Here is a 14,545-nt window from a genome sequence, read left to right as displayed (position 1 = left end):
TGGTGACCAGCCCTCCTGGGCACTCCCCAATCTCTCCAATCATTTGACCAATTTTCAGCTCGGTCACTTCCTAAACTAGAGGATGTATCTGCATCTTTTTGGTTTCTTAACCCCGGATGGACTTTTCTTGTCTGAGGTTGTCCATTTGTCTTTCAGCATCATTTGAGCCAGTCAGTTGGTGGTGAAGGAATAAGTAAATAGAGAGCTTTTTTACAGTGTTACATGCCTTGTTTTCCAGCTGGTATACACATAGTGGGCTCAGTCTGAGTTTCAAAAGAAATCCTGCTCAGTACTGGTGCATGAGGAAGGTAAGATGGCAGCCTGGCACTTAAAAACAAAAGGCTGATGTCATCTTTCTTGTGCACACTTAAGTGTGTGGTGACTGCTGAAGTCAGTGCAGTAAGTCTGGATTGACACCCAACTGACTCAGATTAGGATTTTACTCATGGTTTGCAACAAAACCGGCTTTGAGCGTGCCTGAATCTCCTGTGAGCTGGTGATCCCTCTGCTGGGCCTGAGATGAGAGATCTTTGTGGAATAAAAGAGCTATATAATGCTGCCAGAAAGGGTTACTGGAAAAGACTACCCTTGTGCAAGGGGTACCATGCTGCTCCAGGGCCACTGCTTGAATGTGCCCCTGTGTGAGGCCCTCCTTAGGATTGGTTGATGAAGATGACTGCAGCTAGGGAAATGCAATGTATTTGGGGTTAGATGTGAGTAACTTGATTGTTGCTAGCAGCTGCTGAAGAAGTAATATAGTGAAACAGAAGATAAAGGCTTCGAGTAGCATCTAGCATTAGTGGTGCAACTCAGAAAGTTGCCCTTTGGACCTTCTCTTTTACAGGATACCTAGTAATTTGAGTCAAAGCAACCCAGTGACAAACCCACTGACTCTGTGGGGTTTGTCCATTCCCTGAGAAAAGTCCTGTCTTCTGATGCTATTGTCACCAACTCTTCTACATAAATACTGAGTTGCAGTTTACTGGACAGATTCTGAGAAAAGATGGAGGTATTATTAGTACCATTCGGTTTTGCTGTGTTTGTGTCACGTTTGCACTGTAAGGCACCTGGCTTATGTGACAAAGGACTTGTGTCCTGCAGGAGAAGTAGCTGGGCCAAGGAGAATGTGGCACCATGTGTCTGCCTTTGTGTACCTTAATTTTTTTTTCTTGGTTATACTTACCAAATTAAGATGCTTTGAACACTATACTTGAATATTCCTAATTTTGTTAAATCTAGTCAAAAATGTTGAGGAAAAATATTTATGAACTTAAATCTCTATTGCTCAATATCTCAATCAAGTACATTTTTCCTCCTACCCCCAAAAAAGAATAGGTTTTTTTTTTTTTTTTTTTTTTTTTTTTTTTTTTTTTCCTTTTTTAAAGGCACATGAATCCTATGAAGTGGCGTCTGCTTATGGTTTGTACATCTGACCTCCACTGAAGGAGTGTGTAGAAAGATTATTCTATCGCCTGGCATTAGATGTTGGTAGGTAAACTGGTATAGTTTTCTGAGGAGTGTTTTAATGATGGATTGGAGGGAGGAAGGGATACCACATCTGTAAATTTGGTTGTGTGTTTTGATTTTGTCAGTGGAGAAGAATAAGCATCTTTTCCTAAAGCTTGTGTTTCTGTATCCCGGATGTTAGCTTCCAAAAACAGAAAGTAAATTCCTGTGCTTCGTGGTTGTTGGAAGAAGCTTGAGAATCAACTAAGTGTATTGTAAAAGCTCAAAAGGCAACTAAAAGAATCCACAGCTATGTTATGTTTAAAAACCTTTCCAAAGTCTTTGGCTACCTTATGATATGGAGTGCTTGACCCATGAGATTTAGTGCTTTGAGTTGGCAGTTCTATAATCGTGATTTTTATTGTGCCTTATGTGCAAGTTTTAAATGTACTTGTTTTTTTGGATAGTGTTTTCAAGTTACACCTTCTTGATTTTATTTGTTAATTGAATTAATCACATGTGGTAAGTTCAGGTACCTGCACAGAAACCTATGAGTGGAGAAGTGTAATGGAATGGTGAATGATATTTAGCATTTAGTGGTAAAGTTGTGATGTCATAAGGAGTTATCCTACTTGATTATGAGCCTGATAAATATTTTTTGTAATGGAAAAGGGTTTCTTATGATTGGAAAATATTTCATATTAGATAGTGTATATGGTCAGTAGTACTCAGTAGTACTGTTTTTTTCATTAAAAATGTGTGAGGTTTTTTATCATTATTTGAGTTATGAGACTGTGACTTCTTTATACAACAAGTTTTTCTTGCAAGGAAATCTTCTCTTCAGATTAAAAGCAGTGACTTTGATCAAAGTACCCATTACCTAAGGAAGTAAATACGGGTGTGCTTATCTAAACCTGCTAAAATCCAAAATCCTCTGAAGTATTGGCAAACATAGTTGCTGACTATTGTAAACTTGCCAAAACTAGATTATACTTGCCTAAAAAAGTGGTTTTAGTCAGGCATCTTCTATTACTTTTGTTTCATATTCTTATTGAAATATGACCCTCTTCATTTCATTGTAGATTGCTCCCTTTTTGTTTGTGCTGTGTGTTCAGCACTGAAAATGAAGTAGCCATAGAATACTAAGGATGTTATTTAGTTATAAATGGTTTGTTCTGATAGTAAGAAGTGCCAAGTAACTGTAGCGCAAGCAGTCATTTATACACAGAGGAAATATAATACTGTGCTGTTACATCATGATTATTTAGCACTCTCTAAGGGCTGTAAGTATATTGAGAAGGAATAGCTGAGTAATAAATGGGTGATGTGCAGGAAAGTGAAAGTGATAAAAAGATATGCAGCAGAAAATACAAGGCTGGTCTTCACCTACGTGGCTGAGGCAAACTACGTTTGTGTGTTAGGAATAATATCCCCAAACATCCCGTAATTAGTCAGTCATGCAGTAATCCATGCTTATTTGTTGTGTAACAGGTTTAAGGACTTATCAGTGTGGCTCAAATTCTACTCTCAGAGTTAAAGAGTCACAGTTATGTCGTGCTTCTTGGGTGGAAAATCTAAATGTTGCCCTAAGAAGCAAGGAAGTATTTGAATTTGCAGAATAGTAAAATGTGTGATATCAAGCAGCGGGTACCTCCTGGAGTAGAGTTGGTTTGGAAAGCTTGTAGGTCAGTCTCGGAATCATAGAATGGCCTGGGTTGAAAAGGGCCACAATGATCATCTAGTTTCTACCTCCCTGCTATGTGCAGGGTCGCCAACCACCAGACCAGGCTGCCCAGAGCCACATCCAGCCTGGCCTTGAATGCCTCCAGGGATGGGGCATCCACAACATCCTTGGGCAACCTGTTCCAGTGTGTCACCACCTTCTGTGTGAAAAGCTTCCTCCTAATGTCTAACATAAACCTCCCCTGTCTCAGTTTAAAACCATTTCCCCTTGTCTTATCACTATCCACCCTTGTAAACAGCCATTCCCCCCTCCTGTTTCTATGCTCCCTTCAAGTATTGGAAGACCACAGTGAGGTCTCCCTGGATCCTTCTCCAAGCTAAACAAGCCCAGTTCCCTCAACCTTTTCTCATAGGAGAGGTGCTCTAGCCCTCTGATCATCTTAGTGGCCCGCCTCTGGACCCGCTCCAAGAGCTCCGCGTCCTTCCTGTACTGGGGAACCCAGGCCTGGACACAGCACTGCAGATGGGGCCTCACAAGAGCTGAGTAGAGGGGGACAATCACCTCCCTCTCCCTACTGGCCACCCCTTTTTTAATGGGGTACAGTGGATAACAGCTGTAAGAATACCTTGCTGATACGAGACTCATTTCTACATACCTTACACCTTAATTTGGTATGCTGGAGAGCCCACATTTTTTCCAGTTACCTGTGAATTGAAGAAGTGGGGAGAAAACTGCTTCCTTTAGTGGTATGTGGCACTTGAAATGCATTTGCTATGAAGCTTCTTGCTTCTAATTGTTACTCTGTAAATGAGTGGATACGTATGTTTCAAAAGGAAATGACGTGAGAGGTTTGAGCTCCCAGAGAGAGCTGAGCAGTAGTGTTTTTCAGGTTCTTGTTCTTTCTCATTGGCCTCTACATATCAGCTGAGGTGCCTGAGGAGAACCAAGAAGTTTGATCAGGATGACTATGCAAGCACAGAGAGAAGAGCTGAGCCCAGTGACGCTTCATTTATGCCTTGTTTGTTTGTTGAGTACCTGGTGGTAAACGGAGGCCCAGTAAGAGGTGAGGTCTGGACAGGCAACAGAGGGTATTGGTTTAGTTTTGGGGGTCAGAGGAAAATTTTTTTTGTGTTTTTCTTTTTTTAGTTTTGCTTGTTGATGGAAGAGGGACTATGACTCTTTGAAAGGTGAAGCTTCACTTTAGAGTGATAATTTGCTCTTAGAAATTATTTGAAGTCAGAACATTTGACACTGTATAAAAGTGTATAAAAGATCTCAAGCCTCTGACTTGAGGAACACCAGTTAGAACATATGTAATAAGTATTATAGTGTTATGCATTTGAGTAAATAAACACAGTGATGGATTTCATTTTTTAAAATAATTTTGAACCATTTATGGAAAATGATTTTGTTTTTTTTTTTTAAGGATAAATAACAAAAACAACAAAAAAGAAAAACTGGTTCTAAATGCAGTGTTGGTCATATGTGGGAAACGGATATACAAGATACATTACACAGAATCACAGAATCACAGAATCACCCGGGTTGGAAGGGACCTCAAGGATCATGTAGTTCCAACCCCCCTGCCTGGCAGGGCCACCAAACATACACATTTAGATCAGGTTGCCCAGGACCCCGTCCAACCTGGCCTTGAACACATCCAAGGACGGGGCATCCACAAGCTCCCTGGGCAGCCCGTTCCAGGGCCTAACCACTCTCCTTGTAAAGAACTTCCCCCTAACATCCAACCTAAATCTTCCCTCCTTCACATTAGGGAGTATGAATCATTGTCCACACAGAATAAAAGAGGATGGAACCATGGAGATCCCTAGGGGAGAAGAATGGCAGTTGAGCCTAACACACAAGGCGTTTGACCTGGGTTTTGGCATCCTTTGGTTTTTGGAAGAGCAGGATGCTGCTGGGAGCAGTCCCACTTGACTGGGCCAGAAGGGAGCAAGCTGTGAGCTGGTGACTGGGGATGCCCAATGAGTTTTTAAATATGGATCTGAAGTAGCTGATGGGGCATGTGCTGAGGGGCAGCACATGCAGAGAGAGGTTTGTGAAAGGGGAAAAGGAAGGAGGCTGCGTGCCCCGGGGCCACAGCTGCTAAACTTGTGCTGAAATGACCTTGTGAATGAGGAGCCAACGAGTCAGGGCCAAAGCTAAGCAAAGGAGAGCACAAATGTAAGGATGAGTCAAAAGGGGCCCAAACAGGTTTGCAAGAGGGAGGAGGAGAAGGCACTTCTGGAAGAAGCAGAGGCATTGAGGAGAGTTGAGAAAGCAAAGGCTAAAGGGTGAGATGATAGAGAGGAAGAGGTGGGGAAAAGTGGCCTTTAAACTCTGTCAGCGGGATGGGCATATCTTGGGAAAGAGGTGAGGAGGGTGAAGCTGCATGCAGGTGATCCAGAAGGGATGTGACAGCCAGGCTGGGCAGCAGCCTGCATGGGCAGCCGGGGCTGGGAGGCATGGCGGTGATGAAGGCAGGGAGGAGCCGGCAATGAAGGAGATCAGTGCCATCCGGGCTGTGTGAGTGAGATGCTGTGGGCATATGCTGCGACGGAAGCTGAATGAAGTGTGTGTGTGGCAGTAATATCAGGCTGATTTCTTCCTTGTCACAGAGAGCATGCATGAGAGGAGGGTGGCTGTGTTACAGCCACGGTGCTTTGGAGGGAAAAAGGCTAACTCTGTAACACCTAGCGATGCAAACAGATTTATGTTCTCCATGTGTCTCAAGGTGTGTGTGGTTCGTATTTGTTTTACCTGTTGATAGATCTGTCTTGGAAGTTGTAGTGTGTGGAAAAATAAACAAACCAGCAACCTGTGCAGCCAGGCCTTGCTTCCCTGCAGGCTTGTTTGCTTGCTGCACTTCCAGGGCTTTGTCTGTTTTCCATCTCCCTAATAGTTACTCAGCGTCTGTGGGTCGAGGCTGTATAGCGCTTCCTAAATTGGGGGTGGATTTTGGTCCTTCTTTCTGATTTATGATGCCTGAGAAGGCCAGCAGCGAGCTTAGAGTTGGTTTTGGGGATGGATGTCCCACTGGGCCCTTCTCTTTTATGGCACAGGCTGCCCAGGGAGGGGATGGGATCACCATCCATGCAGGTGTTGAAGGAACTTGTGGATGTGGCACTGAGGGACGTGGTCAGTGGGCATGGTGGGGGTGGGCTGGTGTCTGGACTAGCTGTACTTAGATGTCTTTTCCAACCTGGATGACTTTGTGATGCTATGTTATTGTGCACTACACTTGGGTGTGTGTTTGTGGATTTTGTGGAAAATTATACTCGCTCTGTATGTGAGGGGCTGGCCCAACTGTTTAAGGCCTTTTGTTTCAAAGTGTTTGATTAAATGATAAGGAGAGGGAGCGACTGTATCTATTTATATAAGGAAAATAGAGTTTCCCTGAACAGAGTTATCAGGGTTTATCTTGTGATATTCACTACATCCCAACCTGCCAAAATCTGAAGCATGCTTTATGTTGTGCACTAATGAGAGCAAAGTTAACAGGATTTGTAAAAATGTGCGTAGGAATCATATTTGTAAGCAATGTGTAGAAGCTGTTTGTCTCTTTGTGTGATACACTGCAGTGATGTTACACAGAAATAACTCAACACTTCATACCAAAATAAGCCTGCCTGACTGACAGCTGAAATATTTGGTTTGGGGTTCAATTTTTCCTTTCTTAGCTAGGAGTTACAGACTGGAAGGAGCAATCCCTGAGAGTAGCCCTGCAGAGAAGGACCTGGGGGTCCTGATGGATGAAAAACTTAACATGAGCCAGCAGTGTGCTCTTGCAGCTCGGAAAGCAAATGGTATCCTGGGCTCCATCAGAAGAGGAGTGGCCAGCAGGGACAGGAAGGTGATTGTCCCTCTTTACTCTGCCCTTGTGAGGCCCCATTTGGAGTACTGCATCCAGGGCTGGGGACCCAATACAAGAAAGACAGGGAGCTGTTGGAGAGGGTGCAGAAGAGAGCCACAAAGATGATCGGGGGCTGGAGCACCTCCCGTATGAAGACAGGCTGAGGGAGCTGGGTGCATTCAACCTGGAGAAAAAAAGGGTGCAGGGTGACCTCATTGTAGCCTTCCAATAGCTAAAGGGAACTTATAAACAGGAGGGGAGCCAACTCTTTGAAAGGGTAGATAATAGCAGGACAAGGATAAATGATTTTAAGTTGAAAGAGGGAAGATTTAGGTTGAATATCAAGGGTAAGTTCTTCACAGAGAGAGTGGTGAGGTGCTGGAACACACTGCCCAGAGAGGTTGTGGATGCCCCATCCCTGGAGGTGTTCAAAGCCAGGGTGGATGGGGCCCTGGGCAGCCTGGTCTAGTATTAAATGTGGAGGTTGGCGGCCCTGCCTGTGGCAGGAGGGGTTGGAGCCTGATGATCCTTGAGGTCCATTCTAACCTAAGCCATTCTATAATTCTAATGAGTTTTGAAATTCAGAAAGTAATTTTGTGCTTTATGTTATTTTGACATACAGTTATTATCAAGTTTCTTCCCTTTGTGTCTTAGAAATACAATAGTAAAAAGATGGGAAAAACAGTTATCCTGGTGTAGGGTAACTAATGCTTTATGGCGACATAGCTTTTGTTAACGCTGGCTGTACCTGTGTCCTTTTCTGTGCTGACAATGACAGGTCATTGCAAGCCACCATGTATTTCACAGCTGGGTTTATCAAATGCGTAATGGAAGTAGCTTTTAATGCTAAGAGCTGCAGAAAGCTCTAAAATAAATTTATGGATGGATGAATCAACATCTAACATCTTCTGGTCTTTAAAACTGCTGGTGAACTTTGAAACTTGCAAGCCTTCCTTTAAACTCCTAGCAGTCTTCTGGCTTATTACCAAGTACAAGGTAAGCTCATCATCACAAATTGTGCATTAAGTGATCTTTAGGGGCGCTGTGGACATTAGTGAAGAGAAAGTGAAAAGATTTTCAAGGTGCTGGATATCTGCACATTTGCCTTCTGTGCTGTTCTCATCTGTTTTGTGGTTGGTGTTACTGAGCCAAAGCTGCCTGCAGTTTCAGTAATGTAAAAGGTCTCAGCTTTGCTGGTCTGGGATCTCTGACATGTAGCGTGTGTGTATGTAGGAGTGGGCATAGTGCGTGTGCTTGACATTCAGAAATGTTGCAGAGAATGGAAAAGCTGTAATTGAATGTCTTAATTACCTGCTTAAGTTCTTAAACAGTTAAGAAAGCTTCCTAAAATAGAGCTAGTCCATTCTGTTTAGTGCTTTGCAAGAGCTTACAGGAAAATAGTGCCTACAAGAAAAGTAACCTAACAACTGAGAATGAGTTTTCGGTGTTGTATGCTTTGTGAGTTTGGTGTTGTTTTTCAGTGTTAAACCCTGCTACCTCAGAAAGTAATGTTTAACAGAAGGCTTTTATGGCTTTCTACATATAACGATCCCTCCTTGTATTTCAGGGCACAGTTCCTCTCTTTCCCCTGCACTCCCCTCCCTTCCTCTTTCACTCTTATTTTTTGTGCGTGCGTTTTGCTGTTGTTGGGTATTTTTGTAGCTCTCTTGAAAATGGGACTTTGAAAGGTGATAAGGAAGTCAGCATCAGCCCAAAGCCTTGTTCCAGTGTTTTACAATTGTTTTATAATCTGGGGGAAAAAGTGAGCAAATAACTTGCTGGTGTTCGTTCAGAGATCTTTTTTATTACACTAAGGCTTTAGTAGTTAGTCAAACAACAGTGCTGCAATTCTGGATCTGTTAACAGGTTAACGCTTGGCAACGCTTATATTTATAAGGTAATGATTTTACTGTAGCAATTTGAGCAGCAGGATATATTAGGTATAAGAAAAAGCAATTTATTACCTTGAATTTCTTAATTCTGCACACAGCTTATTTCATAGCAATGTACTGTAGAAATAATCGTTACCTCCCACTGACCCACTGAACACCTAGCTATAGCTAGTAAATTTGCTCTGTATTAAACACACAGCTTATTGCATTCAGGGTCTGCTCTGCATAAGCCATTCCAATGCAGTATGCATGTATGACAGCACTGATGTGTGTTGTGGTAATTGTGTGTTGTGACAGCAGGAATCTGGGTGCTTTGGACAGTGTTCTTAATGTAACTTTTGCTGGGGTAGGGAATCCACCATTCAAAATGTTTATTTTTAGTCACACATGTTCTTGCGTTCAAGACTTGATGCACACAGCACAAAGGCATTCCAATTTTAGCTAATGGTATGGCTTCCCATTTGAGATAAATTAATCTCATGGCACTGTGTGCACTCACAGCAGCTGGGGACGTGGTTTGTATGGAGCTTGAATTGATGGGGCAGATGTAAGAGGGAGAAAGGAGATGTATGTGTGAGATGCACTAGCATTTTATGCCAGCTGATGATCCAATTCCCATTCTTTTGAAGAAAATACAAATACATTAAAAGTAAACATTTTCTTATCATGATGCTGAAAATAAAAGCAGGTAGTTCTCCCCCTCCCCCCCTATTTTAAGATTAAAAACTGAGCAGAATGTAGTGAAGCACACTGGCAGGAAAATGCCCTGCCCAACCAGTTTGCAGACAGCCCCCATGCTGCAGATTTAAAATAGCCATGTTGCAACTCCCTGCAAATTGGTTTGCAGTGGAAACCCTAACAAGATCATTAAATATAAAAGCCCTGTTGGATGCTGGGAAAGTACTGTGCTGCACATACATGTGTGCATCTCCATGGACGTGCATGAATGGGCAGCATCAATGCCATCGATTTGAATAAGGAGGTAATGTGCAGAATTGAGGTGACTTTGCTTGTGTTTGGAAGTGACTTGTGTTTATTGTGCTATGGACGGCATGGTGAATGTTTCCTCAGTTTTTAATTCTTAGCACTTGAATATTTTCAAGACACAAAATTAGCTCATTTGTGCAGGTGTGGCCAAATAAGAGAACATTATTGTTAAATTGAAGTAAAACTGAGTTGTTCATTGTGGGGGTTTTTTCTTCTTTTTTTTTTCCTTTTTTTTTTTTAACTTAAAATGAGGCTCATACTCAGAATTAGTAATGTACAGCATGTCAAAGTAAGAGCTTTTGACTTCCCAACATATATCATTAATGACCCTAGGAAAAAAAAAATCACATCTGCACTAGTTCAGTTCTTGGCTTTTCTAGGGCTGATCAATAATCACATTGTGTATTCATTCCCTCCAGCCCCCCACCCTGCAAGGTCAACTTTAACTACTAGTCTTTATATTTCAGATGAAGGACGTTGGACGGCTTTATGCATTAATAATATTGTTCTCAGTGTTTCCTTTGGATCTAATTTACTGTTACCCCCTCAGAATGAGTAACTTGTTTTTCTTTGTTTTGCTTTATTTTAATACTTTTATCATTTTTTCGTGAGAGCTTTTCATTTCTACCTTATGGTGCAGTGCTGAGTGATCTAAGTAGGAATTTGAGGATGCTGAAGTTGGCTACGGTTTTGCTATTTAAATGGATCCACTCTTCATTGTATTGTTGAATGTGAACATGACAATGGGAGAACAACAATTCCAGGGCTTCTTGTCTGGATGGCAACACAGCTGGTGCTATGAGGTCTGTCCAAATGCGACTGGTCAAGCATAACAAGTTAGTTCTAATTAGAAGTTCTTATTTACGTTGCGTTAGAAAATAGTTTGAAGCAAACTGGTAGGCTTTTGAGTGAAGTTGGTTCGTTTTCCTCTTGCCTTGTAAGATTAATGTTATTTTTTTTGTTTTGTCCCGCAGCCAGAGTAAGTAGTCTTGAAAGAATCTTGCCTTTAAAATAAGCTTTTTATTTTGGACTATAATGTAGTGGTCACTCACAACTGCTTTAAAATAAAGGGTTATTGTGGCTGGTTGTGTCAGTGTTACGTATCACCACTAGATTAAGTCTTGTGATGGTGGCATTTTGTGATTTCTGCGTTGTTGTTTTCATTCCATGGAAGTACTAGTGATACTGGTTCCCTTTTATTCATTTCTTCATATTAGAGTGGAAATGTAGTTTGTTCATAATGGATTATTGATTGGTCTGAGAACAGCAGAAGCCCCAAGGCCTTGTCATCAATGGTACTTACTTTCCCAATAGTGAATGCATCACTTCATGCAGCTATTCGTAACCCCAGTCTGTAGGATATAAGCCCGTAATTGTTAATCTTGTACAGCGCCGGTTTTAGGGAGAGGAACTCTTCATTGTCATTATAGGATTTTCCCCCTCAATTTGTTCAAAGAATGGTCTCTTTGTTTTGCGAGCAAGATAAAGCTTGTCCTGGATGTTAATGATATATTTTAATTCATTGCTCATAATACTACAGTGTAACCAAGAGAGCGCACTGCTTTGTCTCCAGAAGACAAACACGCACAGTGCACTAAAACACAAAATATGTACTGAGTGGGTGACAGCTCCGTGTTTCTCGACAAACCCAGGAGCAGCGCAGGGCAAACTCCCCCCCTCCACGCTCCTGCACTGCTGCTTTAAGAACCACCAAAATCTGGGTTGCGCTGTCCCTATTGTCCTGCCGGCTTGGTTTTGAGAGAGGTCACCTCGCTACAGATGCCTACCTCGAGCTTTTTCAATGGCAGTGATTTTGATCTTTATTCCAGCGTCTTTTTCCTCTCCCACCCCCCACGAAGGGTGCCACATCGCTTTGGAAAGACCTGACTCTGCTTTTGCAGCCCTGGCTGCTGGGCTGGAGCCTGCTGCAGGATGCCATTAGCTCATGGAGGGAGGAAGACACAAAACCTTCCGATGTAGTCAGAGGAGCTCAAAATAATGTTTCAGTGTTTGAAAGGCAAACTTCCCAGATGGGACCAGCTTCCTCAGCTGCAGGGGATGGCTGGCTTAAAATGATTGAACAACAAGTATTGCAAAAGTCTGCTTAAGGATTGGGTTTTATGAAATGTAGCTGGAATAAACTTAGACTAGCAGAAGTTCCATGTTTTTCTTTTTCTTTTTCCTTTCCTGTCATCGTGTCAATTTTGGCAGGCTTAAACAAACTTTTCAAACAGGCTTGTTGTTAAGATGCATTCATAATAATTGAATACATTTGAAAATTAGACAGTCATCTTCCATAACTATCTCTGGATTCGCTGATAGCTTTTCACTGGATTAGTTTGGATTACTTTCAGAAAATCAATTCAAAGCTATGCTGCCTTTACCTACTGGCAAGTTTAGTCCCTAGGTCAGAGAATGTGAGGATTTCCTGTAAATTCAAGGGTGGGCTTTACTATTTAAAGACACACTTGGTCTTTTGCGGTGCAGTAGAGTATAACTTTGGGGCAGTCTGAGTCTTCACAAGCCTAGAGAGGCTCCAGGCTGCCCTTCTTCGAAAGATACGACTTCCTTCCATTTACCTATAGATGTTTGCATGCAATATCCTATCACTGCATCGTGTAAAATAATTTCAGTGAGGTTTTTTTCCTAAGATCACAACTCGCAGTGTTGGTTTTTGTGGTTGTTTTTTTTTTTTTTTTTAAAGTCACTGTTGCTTTTGGCAGAGAAACACAATGAATGCAGCGATTGCAGTGCGTATTCAACCTCTTGCAGATGAGAACAGCAGTATTTCTACAATGTATTTATCTTTCAGATGGGACTTGCAATACTGACACCCAAACTGAAAGCATTTGATTTTAAAATACACACGTTGCTTTGGGAAAAGATTGCAGAGGCTTCCTAAAATGTATCTTCTTGTTTATTACCTGTTGAAGAATATTCTCATCTGTTGCAGGAAAACAAAGGATTTACAGTTTTCTGTATGTTGGAACAGGGATAATTTTCTTCTCTTTCTTACTCTGTCTACACTGCTGAAGATATTTGTATCTAAGTATGTGACAGAAATGAATTTGCAATTTTTCAATGAGGTACTTCTCTTTACATTGTATTTTTTCCAAATTTCTCACCTTGTTTATTTTCTATGTATTTCTTTCCTTCAGTGTTTTCCAAGTGGCACAAAAAGGCCTTGAGAGGGCTGTGTGGCCAGCTGCGGGGACTAAGCGTGTCTCGTCTTCTTTCAGAACACGCAGGTGGCATAAAAAGTAGAGTATCAGGTATTGCAGAGTGCTCCTGTTTTATTTAAAGCATTGTTCCTTGCCCTTTTACCCGTGCCTCACTTTACAACTCATTTTAGCCGTGAGGACAATGGAGTTGCGAGCACAGCAGAGCCGTGTGTTTCTGCTGTGGTGCTGGCAAGGGCCCGATGCTCTACTGGGGAATCATGGAATGTCTTGGGTTGGAAGGAACCTTACAGATCGGTTAGTTCCAACACACTGCCACAGGCGACGTTCGGCTGCTGTATCAGGCTGCCCAGGGTCCCATCCAACCTGGCATTGGGAGCCTCCAGGGATGATGCACCCACAGCTTCTCTGGGCAGCTGTGACAGCACCTCACCGCCCTCTCTGTAAAAACTTCCCCTAGTAGCTAATCAAAATCCCTCTCTTTTAGTTTAAAACTATTCCCCTTTGTCCTATAAAACCATTCTTTCCCCCTGTTCTATCAAAACTGTGGGTGATGCTGAAGCTCCAAGCTCCTTGGTGACAGCAGGTTGGCTTTGGCCAAATGCATTTTCTCTCAAGCCAAAAAATCTTTCCAAGCTCAGTTTTAATATTAGAGCCTATTAGATGTTTTGGTGCATAAATGTTTGAAATAGAGTCGATTTACTTTTAACTCCAGCTTCAGCCTCTGCTAGCAGGACTCCCCCTGCCTTGGCAGCCTGCAAGGAATCTACAGGCTGGATGCAACTGTGCTGTGAAAACTGTGCTGTTTATGACAATTGTGGAGCCTTAATTTGGACCAAAGAGATGAAAGGGTATTGGTTACTACCTGAATTACTTAGACTTGATACCTTGGAGTAGCTGGACAGATACCACGTGCATTTAAAGAGTATTATTTCAGAATATTTTCAAATTTGTAATTAGGTCAAAATATTTTTATTGTTGCAGTCAGCCAGAAAAAAATGCACACTGCTGTGGCAAAATTTTACTTGCTGCAAAGGAGAAAACAGTATGATTTGGTTTTCTACTCAACATCTTCCATCTCTTGTGCCATTTTTGACATTGAAATTTTTGTCTGATGATTAATCTGGAAGTTACTAAGTGTAAATTGGTAGAATTCTCGGTGTTACTTTCCTTGGTTTGTATGTTTGGTATTGTGAATGGAAGCATTTTTGAAAGTTGTCGTTTTTATTTTGCATTTGCTGCTTCTCTCCTTTCTAATGAACACTAGCTTTGTTGTTCTGCAAAGAGCCCCTCAAAGAGAATTACATATAAGAGGCACTTAGAGGATGCAAAGTGGGAGCTGAAAGCTGCTCCTGTATGTCTTTGCCAGTCCGTTTACTATGGCCTAAAGCAGACCTCCGCTTACCTTGTAGAGACTCAGATTTGGTGGATGCCCATCCTCCCCTTGGAATTTCTGTCGGTGGGGAGATCAGACCTGAAATGCTGCAGGTTTTAAATGTGTACT

At 42.1% G+C, this 14,545-nt stretch overlaps 1 protein-coding gene across 3 annotated transcripts in view; it reads left to right on the top strand.

Moving 5' to 3' along the window:
• ZNF516 (zinc finger protein 516) overlaps window positions 1–14,545 on the top strand; it is a 101,631-nt gene that overhangs the window by 25,381 nt on the left and 61,705 nt on the right. Inside the window, exon 1 of one of the 3 annotated variants that reach the window (XM_048938955.1) lies at window positions 12,733–13,134. The exons of the other annotated variants lie outside the window; for them this stretch is intronic. The gene's annotated coding sequence lies outside the window, so the exon portion shown is untranslated. Of the gene's footprint in view, window positions 1–12,732; window positions 13,135–14,545 lie in introns of those variants that run through there. 3 annotated transcript variants of the gene reach the window in all.

The sequence above is a fragment of the Lagopus muta genome, chromosome 3 (genome assembly GCF_023343835.1).
Source record: "Lagopus muta isolate bLagMut1 chromosome 3, bLagMut1 primary, whole genome shotgun sequence".
NCBI lineage: Eukaryota > Metazoa > Chordata > Aves > Galliformes > Phasianidae > Lagopus > Lagopus muta.
This window is presented reverse-complemented; position numbering and strand designations above follow the sequence as displayed.